Consider the following 16,762-nt stretch of genomic DNA (forward strand, 5'->3'; position numbering starts at 1 on the left):
TGCTCTGGCAAGGTGCCAGAGGACTGGAAAAGGGCCAATGTGGTCCCCATTTCAAAAAAGGGAGGAAAGGGGACCCACAAAACTATAGGTGCATTAGTCTTACCTCAGTCCCGGGAAAGCTCTTTGAGAAAATTATCCAGGAGCACATCTGCAAGGGACCAGCAGGGGAGATTACACTTAGGGGCAATCAACATGGGTTCATTAGAGACAGGTCCTGTCAGACCAACCTGGTTGCCTTCTACGACCAGGTCATACAACCCTTAGACGCAGGTGTCGCGGTGGACATAGTCTTTCTGGACTTCAGGAAGGCCTTCAACACCGTCTCTCACCCCGTCCTCATTAAAAAAAATTAGGCAACTGTGGTGCTGACGCCTACACGGTCAGATAGGCTGCAAACTGGCTGGACGGCCACACCCAGAGAGTGGTGGTGGATGGGCCATTTTTGACCTGGAGGGATGTGGGCAGTGGGGTTTCCCAGTGCTTGGTCCTCGGGCCCGCACTGTTCAACATCTTCATCAGTGACTTGGACAAGGGGTTGAAAAGCACCTTGTTCAAATTCGTAGATGACACTAAGATGTGGGGAGAAGTGGGCATGCTCGAAGAGAGGGACAGACTACAACTAGATCTGGACAGGTTACAGAGGTAGGCAGATGAGAATAGGATTAGTTTCAATATGGACATGTGCAAGGTACTGCACCTACTGAGGAAAAACCAGCAGCATACCTACAGGCTGGGGAACTCCCTTCTCGTCAGCACAGAGGCAGAAAAGGATCTTGGAGTCACTATTGATTCCAAGATGAACATGGGCTGCCAATGTGGGGACGTGGTCAGGAAGGCTAACCACATCTTGTCATGCATCCATAGATACATCACGAGCAGGTCCAAGGAAGTCATCCTCCCCCTCTATGCGACACTGGTCAGGCCGCAGTTGGAGTACTGCGTCCAGTTCAGGCCACCGCACTTCAGGAGGGATGAGGACAGCATTGAGAGGGTCCAGAGGAGGGCCACTCACATATCAGGGGGCAGCAGGGCAGGCCCTACGAGGAGGCTACGAGACCTGAACCTGTTCAGCCTCCACAAGTGAAGGCTGAGAGGGGATCTGATGGCCATCTACAGACTGGCCAAGGGGAAACAGCAGGCAATGGGAGAGTCCCTGTTCCCCTGAGCACTACCGGGAGTAACAAGGAATAACGGCCATAAGTTGACTGAGAGCAGATTCAGGCTAGACATCAGGAGGCACTACTTCACAGTCAGGGCGGCCAGGAGCTGGAACCAACTTCCAAGGGAAGTGGTGCATGCTCCTACCCTGGGGGTCTTTAAAAGGAGGCTAGACATCCACCTAGCCAGGGTTGTTTGACCCCTGCATTCTTTCCTGCCCGTGACAGGGGGTTGGACTTGATGATCTGATTAGGTCCCTTCTGATCCTACCAGCTATGAAACCTACCCCCATCAGAAGGCAGGCCACCACCTTCTACACCAGTTGCAGTTTTTGGGTGGTTTTCAAGGGCAGCCCTATGTAAAGTGCATTGCAGTAGTCTAGCTCTGATGCTATGAAGACACAGATAATGTAACCAGATATAAATTCGAAAACAAGGGACCCACCAAGATCTAGTTGGTGGAAAACACTACTATGTACTGCCACCACCTGAAGATTCAGATAGAGCAAAAGATTCTGGAGCACCCCAAGATTATGAACCTAAATGACAATGGGAGGCTGAGCCCCCAGCAATGATAGGTGTCCAAATTCCTGCTCCCTGCATTTCTGACCCTCCCCACCCCATCCAAAAAAAAGTCTTGCAGTCAACCCCCACCACTACCCTGGTTTTGTCTGGATTCAGTTTTAATTGGCTCACCTGCATCCAGTCCCAAACTACAACCAAACTGTGAGGCCACGGTCAGAAGACAAAGAGAGGCACAGCTAGATGTAATGATGGCACCTCACTCCAAATCTCAGCATAATTTCACACAGTGGCCTCATAACACACATTGAACAGGAGGGGAAAGATGGAGCTCTGTATAGGGGACCCCACAGAAAAGCTCCTGAAAGGATGACAAGCACTCGCCCATCACCACCCTCTGAGTCCTCCTTGCTAGGAAACAACAGAACCAAATAAGAGCAGTGTCATTTAACCACATCATCAGTACCTTAAGGTCAAAGGCTGTATCAAAGGCTGCTGCTGAAAGTTCTAGTAAGATCAGCAGAGCACAATTTCCCCTGTTGATCTCCAGGTGCAGATTAACCAAGGACACAACAAGCATAATCTCTGTTCTCTATTCTAGGATGAAAGCTATAAAGGTCCAGAAAAAAGATGGCATCCAGGTATACCTAGAGTTGTCAGGTGACCACCCATTCAATGACTTTCCACAACACTGGGAGGACAGAGACAGGGCAATAACTGGCTGGGAATTCAGTATCAAATAATACTTCGAGTAGCAGCCGGACAATTGCAGACCTCAGAGTGTCTGGCACCCTGCCCTCCTAAAGCAAAGTTTTTACAAGCCAACACGGGCATGAGGTCAGTTCACAACCAACTGTCCTCATCCCCTACCCCTACCCCACAAGCACATCCTCTGCATCAGTGGGTGATAGCAGTTAAAAAACTGTCCATGTAAACAGCACAAAACCGAGCTTCCTCAACCTCAAACTATGACACTGCAGCAAAAGTGGCAGGTCTCTAAGACAGGGCAAACATGGGTGATTTTTAAAGCCTGAAACAGCGTGACAAAAAAAAAATCACAAATAAACAAATCTACATATATACTATTTAGTAGCCAATTGTTTTCTCTCAGCTTCTTGAAGAGCTCAAAAAACTGAACAAATTTGTTTTCCCATTGGATCAAATCACTGAAATTCTCTCTTTTAAACATGATTCTGCTGCTTCTTTTTTTCCTAACAACAGATTCAAATCATCTTTAAACTGTCTCTAACAAATAAATATATATTGACTATATTTTTTCCCTTTGCAGTACAAATTGGAACGGACTAAAGGTTTACATATACTTGAAATCCAATAAGCCTTTTGTGAACCTCAATAGAAATTAACACAGGTTTACAGTCAACCTATTATTGCATTTTTTTCCTAAGATTGCTTAATTTCTTCAAGTCTTTCTGTGAATCTACTGAAAGACAGTGGTTAAAAGGTAACTGTTAGAGCTGTAGGAAAATATACTACAATATATCTAGTATCTTATCCATCTATTAAGACTATTTTTGTGTCAATGTCATCATAAAGTTACTTAAGATTTGAGATCACTATTACACACCTATCACAGATTTTCAGGAAAACTAAGCCTGCAGCATAATTTTTGATGCTCTAAAGAAGTTATGTTATTAATAAGTCAGAACATGGTTAAAAAAGCACTAAAATGCTTTTCAATAAATCGTGTCATCATATGCATTACGTCAGAGGAACTTTTTCTATACCAAGAACAACCAATCTATGCTAGAGTGCACTGTGCAGCTCAGGTTCCAAGCTGGGACTAGAACTGCTACCGCCACTGCCTTCTGGACTGGGGTGAAGCAAGTGGCTGGGGGTCACAGGAACCAGGAGGCAGGCAAGGGCAAGTAGCCAGAGGGCAGGCTGCTCCCCACTCTCTGCCCCCGTACACTTATTTTCCTGCCATACTGGGTGGGTAGGTGGGGACTTAGAATTTTCCACGTCAAGAATATAATTATCGGGGGGAGTCGTCTTAAATTCAAAGTCAGCCTGGATTCAGGTACATACAGTTGATGATGCTGCAGTTAACACAGTAACACCTAGAATTATTTTCTAATTAAAAGTTATTGCTTGAATTTAATTCTTTTTGTGCTAAGGAGTTCTTTATAAATCCACCACTCCCCAGTGCTGCAAGACTTGCTCTGCCACACAGAATGTAGCACAATTCCTGTCATCAGCAACAGAAATTACTCACAGAGTAAAAATGAGCTCCCAAGTCTTTTCCAGGCATTTGCTACGCAATCAGTGTTTCTCCATCTTTTCTTTCCTAGAAGTTTGCAAAATAAATAAACAATAAACAAACATAGAAAACAATGTTTCTAGAATCAGCTTTCCCTCTCCAAAAATACATGCAGTTTAGTCCTGGGCCAAGAGCAACAACGTGAAATCAAGGAGAGAACTTCTGCTAAGTTTTTGGAGACAGTTACTAAACTGGAAGATTTCTACTGTAATTACTGATGAGCCAATAAAATAAGTTAAGGAAAAATATTAAACATAGATTTGTGTATTTTAACAGTATGCTGCACTCCTGTCATGTACTTTAAAACTTTAGAACATTCTTCAGCTAGAAGAGAATGCTAGAAGCATTCTATTCATGCTAGAACACAGTAGCACATGCAAGTTGATGAACTGAATCATGCAGCAAGCAATACCTCTGACTATATTTTAGGATATGAATAAGTTCTGTTAACACAATAAAAATGTGCTCAAATCCCTTTTCATGCTAATCAGCAATCACCAGCATTCCGAGATTGGGCTATTATAGCATGAACTTTTATAATATTTCAGTTGGGAGAGAACCAAGCCAAAAGGGCAGGGTACAGGGAAGGGGGACTGTAAAGGACAATCACACATTTCCAAACATAAAAATTTAGATGGAGCCATTAAAAACACATCCTTCCTCCTAGCAAAGTGCAACAGTGCTCCTCATATTTTAAAAAAATGCATCTCTGCCATCTCCAGATCATATTTTATAGAAACAAATTTTCAGGAAGAATTGAAACAGACTGCCTGAAGTTTACAGGTCCAGAACATCAGATAGGCAGCTGAATGGCAAGCCATATGCATTAAAATACAGAACAGAAAGGTGTGCCAAGAATAAAGCTGCTAACCCCCCCCTAATTGTATGCTGTATTTGTATCTAGAACATTCATACAGGACAGACACAACAAATCTAACACTGCCCATCTCAAGCCAAGTCAACAGTGGGGAAATGTATACCAAAAAGTCCTGTTGGTCCTAACACTGATAAAGGTGGCCAATAGAAACTGTAATCTAGAGAAGGTTCTGGCAGCTGGAACTCTTTACTTTTCAGTGGGTCTAACCAACCTAGTACTACAAAAAGCTCCAGCGGTTGGAGATGCATCTACAATAAAAGCACAGATCACTTCTAACACCAGCTCAACTGAAGCAGCAGGGTTGGGGGTTTTTTTGTTTGTTTTTTTTTAGTGCTCTAGTGTTGACACAGCCTAACTGTAGCCTGTAAGATCAACAATGGCACCACCCGTGGAGGTTGCATTTCAAGCCAAAAGCATCATGCTATGTTTCCCTACACGATTTGTGCACCTGCACAATTCCAGAAGGCTCTGGGAAGGACATGCGACTGATTTGATAAGATTAATAGTTTTCCTGGAATAAATATTTCTGAAGTCAAAAGATCAGATTGTACAGCAGTTAATTAGGCTTCTTGGATAGTAATACAGCCAAATAAAAAACTGCATTTTTCTGATTTAGTAACAGGCTGCCAGTTGGCAATCCACTGACACTGCAACAATTCACATCAGATCTCCAGACATATTAATGACAAAAATACCATGAGAAAAGCCACACAGTTCATGTTTTTTCCATAAGTCCCAATGATGCAAAAAACAAACCAGCTCATGTTGGGCCTATGGGTAAATAGTTTACAGAAACAAACCACATGTATATTCTGTATGTTTTTTTTGCCAGGGACCAGTTTACTTTCATAAATCATGTATTGCACAAATTACATGAAAGCTTCACAGACCTCTGAATATACCTACACTTCTATGACCTATAACAGAGAATGCAGGGAACATTTATAAAAAGAAAGGTGATCACAAGATTTCTTTTCATAAGGCATGGTTATGTTGTGAAATCACAAAAGCAAAAACAGACCTAATACACTTCAGTAACTGAAATGTGAAGACATAATGGACATACACATCTTAAAAACGGAATCCTCCTGTTCCAGAAAAAAACAAGTCTCTCACACGCCAGTTATGCAGATGACAGCAAAAGAATAATTGTTGGCTCCTACAATAATATCGTTCACCAATCAAGATAGTTCAGGAATTAATGTCAGTACACAGAAAAATCAAACCGTATTAAACACATATTTAGTTGTGAAAGGGGAACCCTGTTGCCTTTTTACAGAGCATGATGATGATGCACTAACACCATCACAGGCCTGGGACACTGCTAGGAGAAGCATCAATACTCAGCCCAGGCAAGTTGATATAAAACCCAAGCTTCTTGTTGGTTTAGCCATTTTCCCTGCAGTCCCCACTGCCTTAGCTAATATTGGTGATTCCCCTCAACTAGTTTTATCATCCAGTCATCTTGGTCTCCCCCACTCCAGTCCTTGTTCCCCTCCCCCAACTCCTTTGCGCTGAGTTGCTGGCTTGCCTTTTCACCTCCATCCTCGCTAGAAAACTACTAATCTGTCCTTCCTCAATCTTTATTTAGCTGTGATTATCTTCTTCCCCACCTGCCCCCCCATTTGTCTCCCTAATTCAGCTGCTCCTTCTCTCTTCCTTCTGATCGTCGTTGACTTAACTCCTGGCCCCTTCCCCAAGGCTCTTACCTCTTGGCCTCAATGACTCCTATGGATGCAATTAGCTTTGCTGTACACTGGGGTCGAGAGTCCACGGCACCCTAGCCCAAACAGGTGTAGTGGGTGGGGATAATGCCCCTCCCCCAGGACTCCTGCCCCTCACTTTCTGCAGCCAGCCCCCCGTGAGAATACCAGCAGCCACGGCTCACTATTTGGCAGCATGTCTCCCTTCGCCAATTCCGCCTGCGCAGAGGCAGAGGATCATTATTCCGCAAGTCCCTGCAGCGACGTTCTGCGCAGGCGCCAAATAGGCGGAGAAGCAGAATCCGGCTGTTCTCAGCGCTTCCCTTCAAGACGCGCATGCACCATCGGTCGCCGCTCCTTCCTCCCCCAACCCAACCAAGCTGCGCAGGCGCATACTCCTTCTGTTGAGACGCCGGCTCACGCCTACCTCTGTGACGTATGTGCTTCTCCCAAGCTCCGCCTGGCCCAGTGCGCACGCGCTCTTGCCCTGAACACCCGGCGCCGCGATTGCACATGCGCGCTCGCCCCTCCCTGCTCTTTTGCCTGAAAGCGGCTCACTTTGTGGCCGCAGGATAGAGCATGCGCCGTTCTTCTTTGCGCCCCTCAGCGCCAGTAGCTCACTATTTAGCAGCGAGACGTCGCAGGGCCATTTAAACAGTGGCCGGGGGCAGGCGCGCGGGGTTTCTTTGCTCCCAGCCAGGCGGTGTTTCCCTTGGCGGCTGCCGCACACGCGGCCCGAGGGGCGGAGAAGACGGTCCTGCCAACTCCTCCCTGATGGGTTTTCGGATCTCGCTCGGCCCCCGCGTCCCTCCCGCCTCACCTGCGAGCGGCACCACGGGCTGCTTCCCCTTGTGGTCTCCTCATACTGCCCTAAACTGACACATCCGGGGCTTCCCAGCGACACCGCCTCTCCGCGCCGCGACGCCACGCTCGGGGGCGGGGAGACGTAGCGCGCATGCGTGACGCGCAGGCCAGGCGGGGGAAGGCGGCAAGGATGTCGAGAGAGCGCGAGGCGCCGCGCTCGGGTGGGAGAGGTGTAGCGCGCATGCGCGGCGCGGATTTGTGAAAGGCGTCGAAAGAGGGTAGAGTGCCAGGCAGGTGAGTGAGTAGAGGCTTGGCGCTGAGGTGTAGCGCGCATGCGCAGGAAGGGGGGGGGGTTGTCGAATGAGGAGTGAGCGCGAGGCGCCATGCTTCGGGTAGGTGGGGCTGCAGAGAGACCTAAGGCACAGGAAGGGTGTGAAGGGGAAAAGACTGGGAGGGGAGCTGACTGTATGTTTGCCTCCCATTTCTGGCCTTTCACTAGCGTTGCCAGGTGAGTCTTAAATATGAAATCAGCTGTTTGATCAAATTTAATCATATTTGCTGAGAAACTATCATACGCTGGTATCTGCCTCAAAAATTATTGTATGTATTAAACACTTACTATTATTGATCATGCATTGTACAAGGGTTGAAATTATTGTACAAGCAGGATAATTATGGTTCACATGGCAATGCTGGGGAGTGCTGCCCTTTCCTGCCCAGGGATGGAACATGGATCCCCAGGACCAGCCCTGTCAGCCCCAAATGAGACAGGCAGGACAGCTCAGGGGCCTAACCACTTGTGTGGCCCAGCATCCCAGCACCCTTTCCCCAACCAAAGCACGGTACCCTTAACACGTAGGGAAGAAAGGCAGTAAACTGTTTATGTCAGTGGTGTCACACTTTTTGGCCTGGTGGGCCATGTGCACAGTGTCCACCAGTGAGCCATATCTGAACAGTGGTCCTGATCCTGTGTGACTGGGTCCCATCCAGGAGATCCAGCTGCGTGAGGAAACAGGAACATGGCCTGGCTTTGACCTGCTGGAGCTTGGGGATTTGGTAGTGGGGGAAGGTGACAGTATTGCCACTGGTCCCTTGCTGCCAAATTTCCTGGTGGGTGGGGATGCATCTGTCCATGGGCTGGAGGTTGAGCACGCTTGGTTGCGGCATTCAACTATTTGGACCCGCAGGCCACATGAGTGGTTCAGGGCTGGTTTGCAGACCAAATGGGAACTCACAGACTCCAGCTGAGTCTGCACACCCAGATCAGGCCCCACACAGCCTTGGCTGGCCCCTGCCCACCGGGATTGGGCCCTGCATCCCTTCCCATCCCCCGCCAAGCCCCGTGTGCTGGGATTGGGCCCCACAGACTGGATGACCCAGCACCACGGTCTGGGGCTGGTCAACAGGCAGGGGATTGAGTCCCTCTGGTCTACATTCACTTCTATTCCAACCTGAACTTCTCCCATCCTTATTGGCAGTCTAGATTGAATCGTGTGTTTGTTTTCCATAAACAATTACGTTCTCTACTTTTGAGAGATGGCTTCTTTTAAAACTTACTTTAAGGGCAGGTTAGAAAAAACTTTTGTGTGGGCAGGTTTAGGTAGAAAGTAGGAAAGTAGGGCTGGAAAGGACCTCACAAGATCATACACTCCAGCCTGTTGCTCAAGGTAGGATTATCCTTGACTAAATGTGAGATCCTGCTTTGAGCAGAAGATGGACTAGATCAGAGGTTCTCAAACTGTGGTCCGCAGACCACCACTGGTCCATGAGCTCTGTTCAGGTGGTGATATATTTTTGCAGACCAACTATATAATAGGGAAAGATGCTAAACAAGCTTTTCAGCGCAAAGTGCCCTTAATGTTTCGGAAAGAAGTAGAAAGAAATTTTAAATACTAAGTAAAACAATTGATTCAAGTGTTGGAGAGATGGCGGGGATTCACTTTCCTCAGAAGTGTTAGGTGTTGGCTGCAGCAGAGGTGTGCCAGTGCTTCTGCTGGGACTAAAACCCAGAGGTTGCTGGCTGTAGGATCTTGCCTCTTTACTCGGGGTCAGTCTGTTCATGTCATTTTGGGTCAAGGAGGAATTCTACCCTATGGTCCGATTGGTATGGACTTGGGGGGAGGGGGGGGTCTTTCTCTGTAGTGGTGCGGTGTGGCCCTCTTCCTTGGATCTCTTAAGTACGTTGGCAGCCTTTGCAGCAGCAGTACATTGGCTAGTGTTGTCTCCCTGCTTCACTTGTGGTGGATTAAGGTGCTGTACCTTGTAGGTGTGTGACCGGGTTTACAGTGTAGTTTTAGTAGTAGGTTAGACAAGGATTTGCATGAAATAGTTTGGTTAGGGATGATCCTGCCTCTGGCAGGAGATTGGACTAGATGACTTTCAGAGGTCCTTTTCAGCCCTACTCTTCTATGATTTTTTGATTATATAAATGAGTTTGGTTGCTTAAAAAAGTAGTCAATAAACCTATGGCAAAGAGAAGTTATTAGAAGTAGCTACAGACCAAGTAAAGAGAGATTTGAAATAGAGCCGTCTACTTATGTAAAAAAATAAGGCCATGCAAAAGGGGGAAAAGGTCCTTCTTACCAAACTATTTTTTCCCAGATAATCTCCAGTTACAGTAAACCAATATGGTTGTACAGCAGTAGTTCTCAACCTTTTTAGTCTCAAGGCATCCCTTGAAAAATACAGCTTTAGCTTTTACTTGTTCTTTTCTTTCTCTTGCTTTTGCTCTTGCTGTCTCATTCTTTCAAGACTTTGGAAACATAATAGAGCAGTTCTTCTGTTACAGATAACTCAGAAAGATTACAAAACATTAGAATGTTTTTGACGTGATAAATTCCTATTTGAAACATCTGGCTTTGTCTGATGAATCATCTCTAGGTGTTTGAACACCTAACGCTGCTAATATTGCATGGCACAACCCCATCACACTCTTAACAGGAACTCATGGCACCCCAGGGTGCTGTAGCATCTTGATTGAGAATCAGTTGTACAGAAACATCCTAATAAACAAGTTAACGTGCAGTACTCCTAAATTATTACAGATCAGCTCCGGGTCTGCTCCAGGTAGCGCGTCAGGGAGGGTGCTATCGTGGAAGGTACTTAGTCCCTGCTAACCTAGCCTGGATTTGAACTAGAATCTTACAGGTCTGTAACCTGTTAATGCATAGTCCCTCATCTCATTTTGATTTCCAGATGTCACTTAATGAATGCAGAAAAGGGTCATATACAAGCGTAAGGCTTGTTCAGGCAAAATCAGAAGTTTTGGGACCTTGATAATTATAGAGGTTTTTTCCACCTATCCCTAAAATGCAGACATTTCTGCATTGGAAAACCACATTGTTTCTATTAGATGCAAAATTAATTTATAAGTAGTAGCAATTAATGAAAAATTCCCTTTCCAAATGAAATTGCAAGGAAACAAGGAAATGCCATAAAATGGAGCCTCTAAAACTGATGTACCTGCTCTTAATAGACGTGCACATACTGTTTCATGTTAAGTGCTTAGAGAACTGGGTTCATATTTCAGCTGATAGTAGTTCTAGCACCATTGCCTCAGTATATCATACTATGACACTGTTCTGTACTGACTCAGAATAGTGTGGTTTATCTTCCACCAATATTTCCTGCAGCACACTATGCTATCTTGGCAGGTGTCTCATTAAGTAATGAACAATTCTTGGACCTTGTTTTTCTTTATTTAGATCACAAGCTCATGCCCATAGTGACAAAGCAGCAGATTATGTTGCGGTGTCATGAAGAAGTCACCTTCACTGTTGATTCTGAAAAATACAGGATTTATATCATCATTAAAATTTTGTGGGATGAACAGGATTTTATTTTCTTATCATAATTTTTCCATTCTTTTCATCTTTAGCGTTCCAGTTAGAGACTGTGTCTTCTGCAACAATCTTATAGTCAGAACACAGAGAAGTAAAAATTCTACTTCTGCTGAGAGCAAATGGAGGTTTTCCTTCAGCTCAAATGATACAGTTGCTGCTTTGGTCCATGAGTTTCTGTTTAGATCAGGCAGAGGCAGATTTTTCCCATTTTCAAGATGGTCTGTATATTATTTAGATAAGTTATCTTCTTTTTATAGCTTAAGAAATCTTTACCTGTATGAAGAATCCATATTTCCCAAAAGGTGTAAAATAAGAAATTAAATTATAACATTCCTTTTGAAAACTCAAATACAGAATTCCCTCTAACCCTCCTATGAACTATGTAGAAGACCAAACTATCCTCTGCTCGGTGGCTGTGCAATGGAAGGGGGAAAATGGCATGTTTTGGAAAGAAAAAGTGACATTATGTCTTCAGTATAGAACAGCAATGAGATTCCTTCAATTCCTATGTGGAGGTAACTGGAGCTTCAGAGTTTGCACAGTGGCAAACTGATGTGAGTTTTGACACTAGTGTGCATATGGGAGTACTGAACCTTCCAGTACACTCATGTGAGGGATAAATTCCCAGTTCTCATTTGAATAATATGAGACAGGTTGTTGGGTTTTTTCCCCTCCATGAAAAAGATGCAGAAAATGCCAGCGTAGAAATGACTTTGGAGGTGTTATTTCTACAGCTTTTATGTAAACAAAAGTTTGATTTTATGTGAAGCCGATTAAACTGATGTCCTTGAAAGAGTTGTATGTAAGAATTTTAAATAGATTGTGCTTTATAAATATTCACTTCCCCTTTGGTTTTAATTATTTTGTTCCTACATTTTCCCTTTCAATTTACCAAAAATCTAGAAATGTAATTAGAGAGAGGCTGAACTCAGAGAAAGCTGCCAGCATTTCTACATCATGATTAAAAATATCAGCCATCCCTTTAGTGAGAGACTGAAAAACAGGATTCTTATAATTACCATCCCGTTATCCAGGAAAAAATCAGTAACACGTACAGATACAGACTTATTGAAAATGCAGCACTAATTAAAATCTCATATAGACTCCCTGACGATCAGGTGGCTATGAAAACAGTTATTTAATTATTTCCTCTATTTGCTATCTTTGTTACAAAAACAAACAAAACTGTTCTAAACAAAGCCCATCTCCAATCACTGGAGAGACTTAATGAGGCTTTTATATATGCAACAGTCAAACAAACAATGGAAGTTATTTGATTCACCTCTCCTTATGCCAGTGGGAAATCTGCATAAGTCATTTACCAAACATAGTCCAAAAGAAATGCTTCAGCATATCCACTGGCAATAATGTGCTCATCCTTGGTCTGAGGATAGGGTTATTGTTTTGTTTTTCTTTTTAAAGTACAGGTTTAAAAAATGAATCTTGGTATTATGTTTCGCATGTGGTTTCACCATGACATTTTTTAATAACCATAAGATAGACGCTAGGCTAAGATTCTATTAGCCTATCCAGTCCCTCCTTCCAGAAGTTCAGGATCCTCCCCCAGCCCAATATAAAGCCTATATTAGATAATTTTGAGATAAGTAATAAACTTCATTGTAGTTGCTGAATGTTGAGGAAATGGTGAGTGCTGGCCCAGTCTAGTGATCGGAGAAAGAGCTTTTGAGATTGTGATTGTTCCAAGCATGCCTATAAACTAGATCCGGGGTCCCGACATGTGACCTGAAAAGTATTTGTTTGCAGGCCTGCCAATGAACTTTGCAGTGTTAGCCATCAGTGCTACATCTGTTGAACACAAAGTATTGCACTGAAACGTTTTTGTTATGCAGCCCCCAAAATGATGCCCTACCCATTAAGTTGCCCTCCATGAGCAGAATTTCGGGAATCTCTGCCTTGGATTTTCAAAGCAAAGGAAATTGGGTGATTTTTTTTTTTTTTTCCTCCTAACCTGAATTCACAAAAGTGTAGGCTAAGATAAAAGGGCTCCAATATTTTTAACTTTTCCTTTATGGGAAATTAAATAGTACTGTAATTAGTACTTACATTTTCAGAATGCTATATACATAAAGGTAGTGAAAGCATGATGTTGTAGCTGTGATGGTCCAGAAATTAGGCAAGAGGCAAGCGTTTCTTAGGGTGGAAATTTTATTAGACCAACTATGTAGTTAGAATAAAGACAAGCTTTTGAATGCAAAGCCTGATGAAAAATGTCTTGCATTTGAAAGCTTGTCTAACTTTATCCTAACAACATAGCCCAATAAAAGATATCACCTTATGAGGCAAAGATTTCTTATAAATAATGACTAATCCTCAGTGCTTCATGAGGTGGGAAGGTCAGTCAGGTATTATCTCTCTTTTTTAAAAAAAAAAAGGTGGAGTAAAGGGGAGTTTAACAATTTAGACTTCAAAGTCATGTAGCAAGTTGGTCCAGGTGACTTCAGGATCTAGTAGTGTTTGGCACTAACACCTGTACTACATTGCACCAAGATGACTGCATTGCACAGAGGACATGTTATTTTTAGGGGTGAATCCCAGCTAGATTCCTAGTTGCAAGAAGAGGAGACTATAAGTATGGAGAGAAAGTCAGCGTTTGGAAGTCAGTAGGAACCTGGTACCCCTAATTCACAGATTTTATCTTCAGCTCTTCCACATACTTACTTTGTGACCTTGGGCAATTTGTGTAACCACTCTTGTGCACCAGTTTGCCTATATCTAGCATCAAGTTAATAGCTCACAAGAGTGTTGTGATCCATTAACTGAATGTTTGTAAAAGTTTTGCAATCATTTGATGAAAGACATTCTATAACTGCTAAGTATTACTGCATGTGGAAAACTAATAGTAGTAAAGCAGGTCTCTTTATATTAGGACTAGATATGCCTCGGGTACAAAAGGTGCATTTAAAACTCAAACCAAAAGAATAGCTAATCTAAGTCTCATAGGAGCAACATGAGCATTGCTGCGGAGAATTAAATGTCTAGATCTCAATATAAGAATAGAATCTTTAAATCACGTTCCAGGATCTGCATGTATTGCTGTATACTTGTCAGGATTCACCTTTCCAACTCCAGAATAACATAGGAGAGGTAAAGCAGTGTGCTAGTATTGCAATTCAAACTGCATTTTTATTTATGACGGGGCTAATACTGTAAAAACTCTCACCATCTCTGGAAAAACATCTGATCTGGTGTTTTAATTGAAGGGAGTCTGTTTATGGTCCTATTTTTACACCTATTGGAAAAGTATCAAAGTTAATTTCTTAGTGGAGGAAATTATACTTTAAAATGCACTATTGTGAGGAAGTGACTCCCTGATGTCTTTGAGTCTCTGCTTTGTTTCTTGTTAGAAGCATCTCCTGTCTTCCCTGATGAGCCTGTTCTTGTTTTCAGCGGCTGGTTTGCTTTAAGATGCTTTTGATCCTGTATTCATTAAAACCTGATCCTGCTGCTTCCCACCAGCCCTAATGGTCTGTGAAATTATTTCTCTTTCTCTAAGACACCGTTAACTCTGCCAGCGCCTGCAGAGCAGAGGAGCTCAAAATATTGTCAGAAGTCCTCCAATTTATTCAAACCTGCTTTCCTCCACAAACAAAAATTAATCTTCAATGTTATCGCAGCTATCAGCTTTAGAGGAGAAGTGGGAACTGACTGGAGCAGAGTCTAAAGGTTTTTTATCACTGCTGTTTTCCCCCTCTGTAGGTACAGAAGAATAATTGGACAAAGGAGTTGGAAATCAAGAGAATGATTCAGCCAGTATAACAGGGGGCAAGAAGACATGAATGAGCAAAAAGATGAAAAAGGATTAAACAGAAAGCAGTGAAAAAGAATGAAGTAAATGAAGATTGAGTTAAGAAAGGAATGGGGGACAATGAAAAAAAAGGATATAGGGGAGGAGAAGTAAAAGGTGTATTAAGCTTCCTCTAGGTTGAGAGAGGAGAGTGGAGAGAACTGTGGGAAAAGAAAGATGGAATCTGGATAGTCCCCTTTGCGGGAAATAAGAATGGGACCAAAAAAGGATATACAAGGGAAGCTGCAAGGAAGAGTAGGGTTCCTACAGACTGTTCCCTTTGATTCTGTGTTCCAAGTGTAGATGGAGAGAGCCCAAATTACTTAGGCTACACTTGCATTTCCACTGTTGGAAAAAAACCTATGCTTGTAAATGTACACACTTTGGGTGGAACACAAGAAAATAATGAAGGTTCATATGTATTTTCAGGTCATGCTTGATTTGTTCCCATAAAAACTGTAGTGAGCTTTATGAATTGCAGTATAATGTATCCATTGCAGGACTCGCTGCATGCAAAATGGAAATGAGTTGCTTCTGCTTGTTTCCATTTTCTCAAGAAACTCTCTCTCAATTCTAATATTATAAAAACCTGAGTCTGTAATGCTTTATTTGCACTCTGACTGGCTGCAAACAGCCAATCAGAGTACAAACAAGTGTTTGAACAGGAGCTGGTGGTGTGGTTGAGCGCCACCATAGTGGTGAGGACACAAGGGATGGGGGGTGTGTGGGAAGGTGAGGTCAGCACAGCTGGCAAACCCACTGGAGCTGGCCTCATCCCTCCCCCCCCTCCCCCTTGCTCCTTGCAGGTGACAGTGGTGGTGCTGGCAGGGAGCAGGGTTGGGACACCACGGGGTGGGGGTGGTGGCGTCAGGGGCCAGGTCATGGCAAGGGTAGCAGCAGGCCTGGGCCGACTTGGCAGTGGCAAGGGAATGGGAGGAGCGGACTCAGAGCCAAGGTGGGGAGGGAGGACAAGTGGACCCGAGTCTGAGTGGGGGAGGAACCCCACTCCTCCTTTCCCCCAGCCTCTGCCGCTGGTCCCCCCTCCACAGCAGTGGGCCATCTTCTCCTTGGGCTTGGGCCTTCTCCCCACCTTGGGCCTGGGCCCACTCCTCCCTCAACCCCCCTTTCCTCCCTCCCTTCAGCTCTGAGCCCACTCTTCCTGTTCCCCTGCCACTGCTAGTTTGGCCTGGGCCAGCTGCTCCCCCCACCATGGCAGGCTCACTTCTCCCCACCCTTGGGCCCAGTTCTCCCTGCTCATTGGGCCCACTTCTCCTCTCCCCCTGCCGCTGCGGGGGGGTGGGGAACGGACAGGCAATTGGCTGGTAGTTGTATAATGGCTTTGGAATAAGGCAATCCAGAGATGGCAATAATAGCCTTCAGATACTGAGTTATGCTTGCTAAAGATGATGAACTTGACTATATCAACCTTTAAGTTTTGGATGCAAAGACAAGGATTCAAAAACTAGGAAAATCAACAGAAATTAATTTGATCTTGTGTATATGCTTCGTGACAGAGTCTTTAATTGCATGATCTTTTGGTTGTTTTTTTTTGTGAAACTAAATAGCCTCTTTTGTGTATGGGTGACTAGTCAATATTTCTTCTTGTACTTCACATTCTGTAGGGGTCTTCAGGTTTTATTTACCATTTTTTAGCTATCTGTACTCTTTACCAAATACTGAATTGCTTCTCTAGTTGAGACTATTTCCACAGTCATCTATCTGTTCATGATATCCAGATGGTTCAAAAACATTAATGCTGTTATCTTCACAACAG

General features: G+C 44.1%; 1 protein-coding gene across 3 annotated transcripts in view; it reads right to left on the reverse strand.

Annotated features, from left to right (window-relative positions):
* The window catches only part of SPOP (speckle type BTB/POZ protein), a 52,971-nt gene extending 45,528 nt beyond the window's left edge, over positions 1 to 7,443 (reverse strand). For 2 of the 3 annotated variants that reach the window (XM_019548419.1, XM_019548421.1), the window contains exons 1-2: positions 7,358 to 7,443; positions 3,913 to 3,984 (exon numbers count right to left, since the gene is read on the reverse strand). The gene's annotated coding sequence lies outside the window, so the exon portion shown is untranslated. Of the gene's footprint in view, positions 1 to 3,912; positions 3,985 to 6,543; positions 6,841 to 7,357 lie in introns of those variants that run through there. The other variant, XM_019548420.1, reaches the window with a different exon arrangement.
* Positions 7,444 to 16,762: the final 9,319 nt, after the last annotated feature.

This window comes from Crocodylus porosus, unplaced genomic scaffold (assembly GCF_001723895.1).
Source record: "Crocodylus porosus isolate Cpor-Errol unplaced genomic scaffold, CroPor_comp1, whole genome shotgun sequence".
NCBI classification, from domain to species: Eukaryota; Metazoa; Chordata; order Crocodylia; family Crocodylidae; genus Crocodylus; species Crocodylus porosus.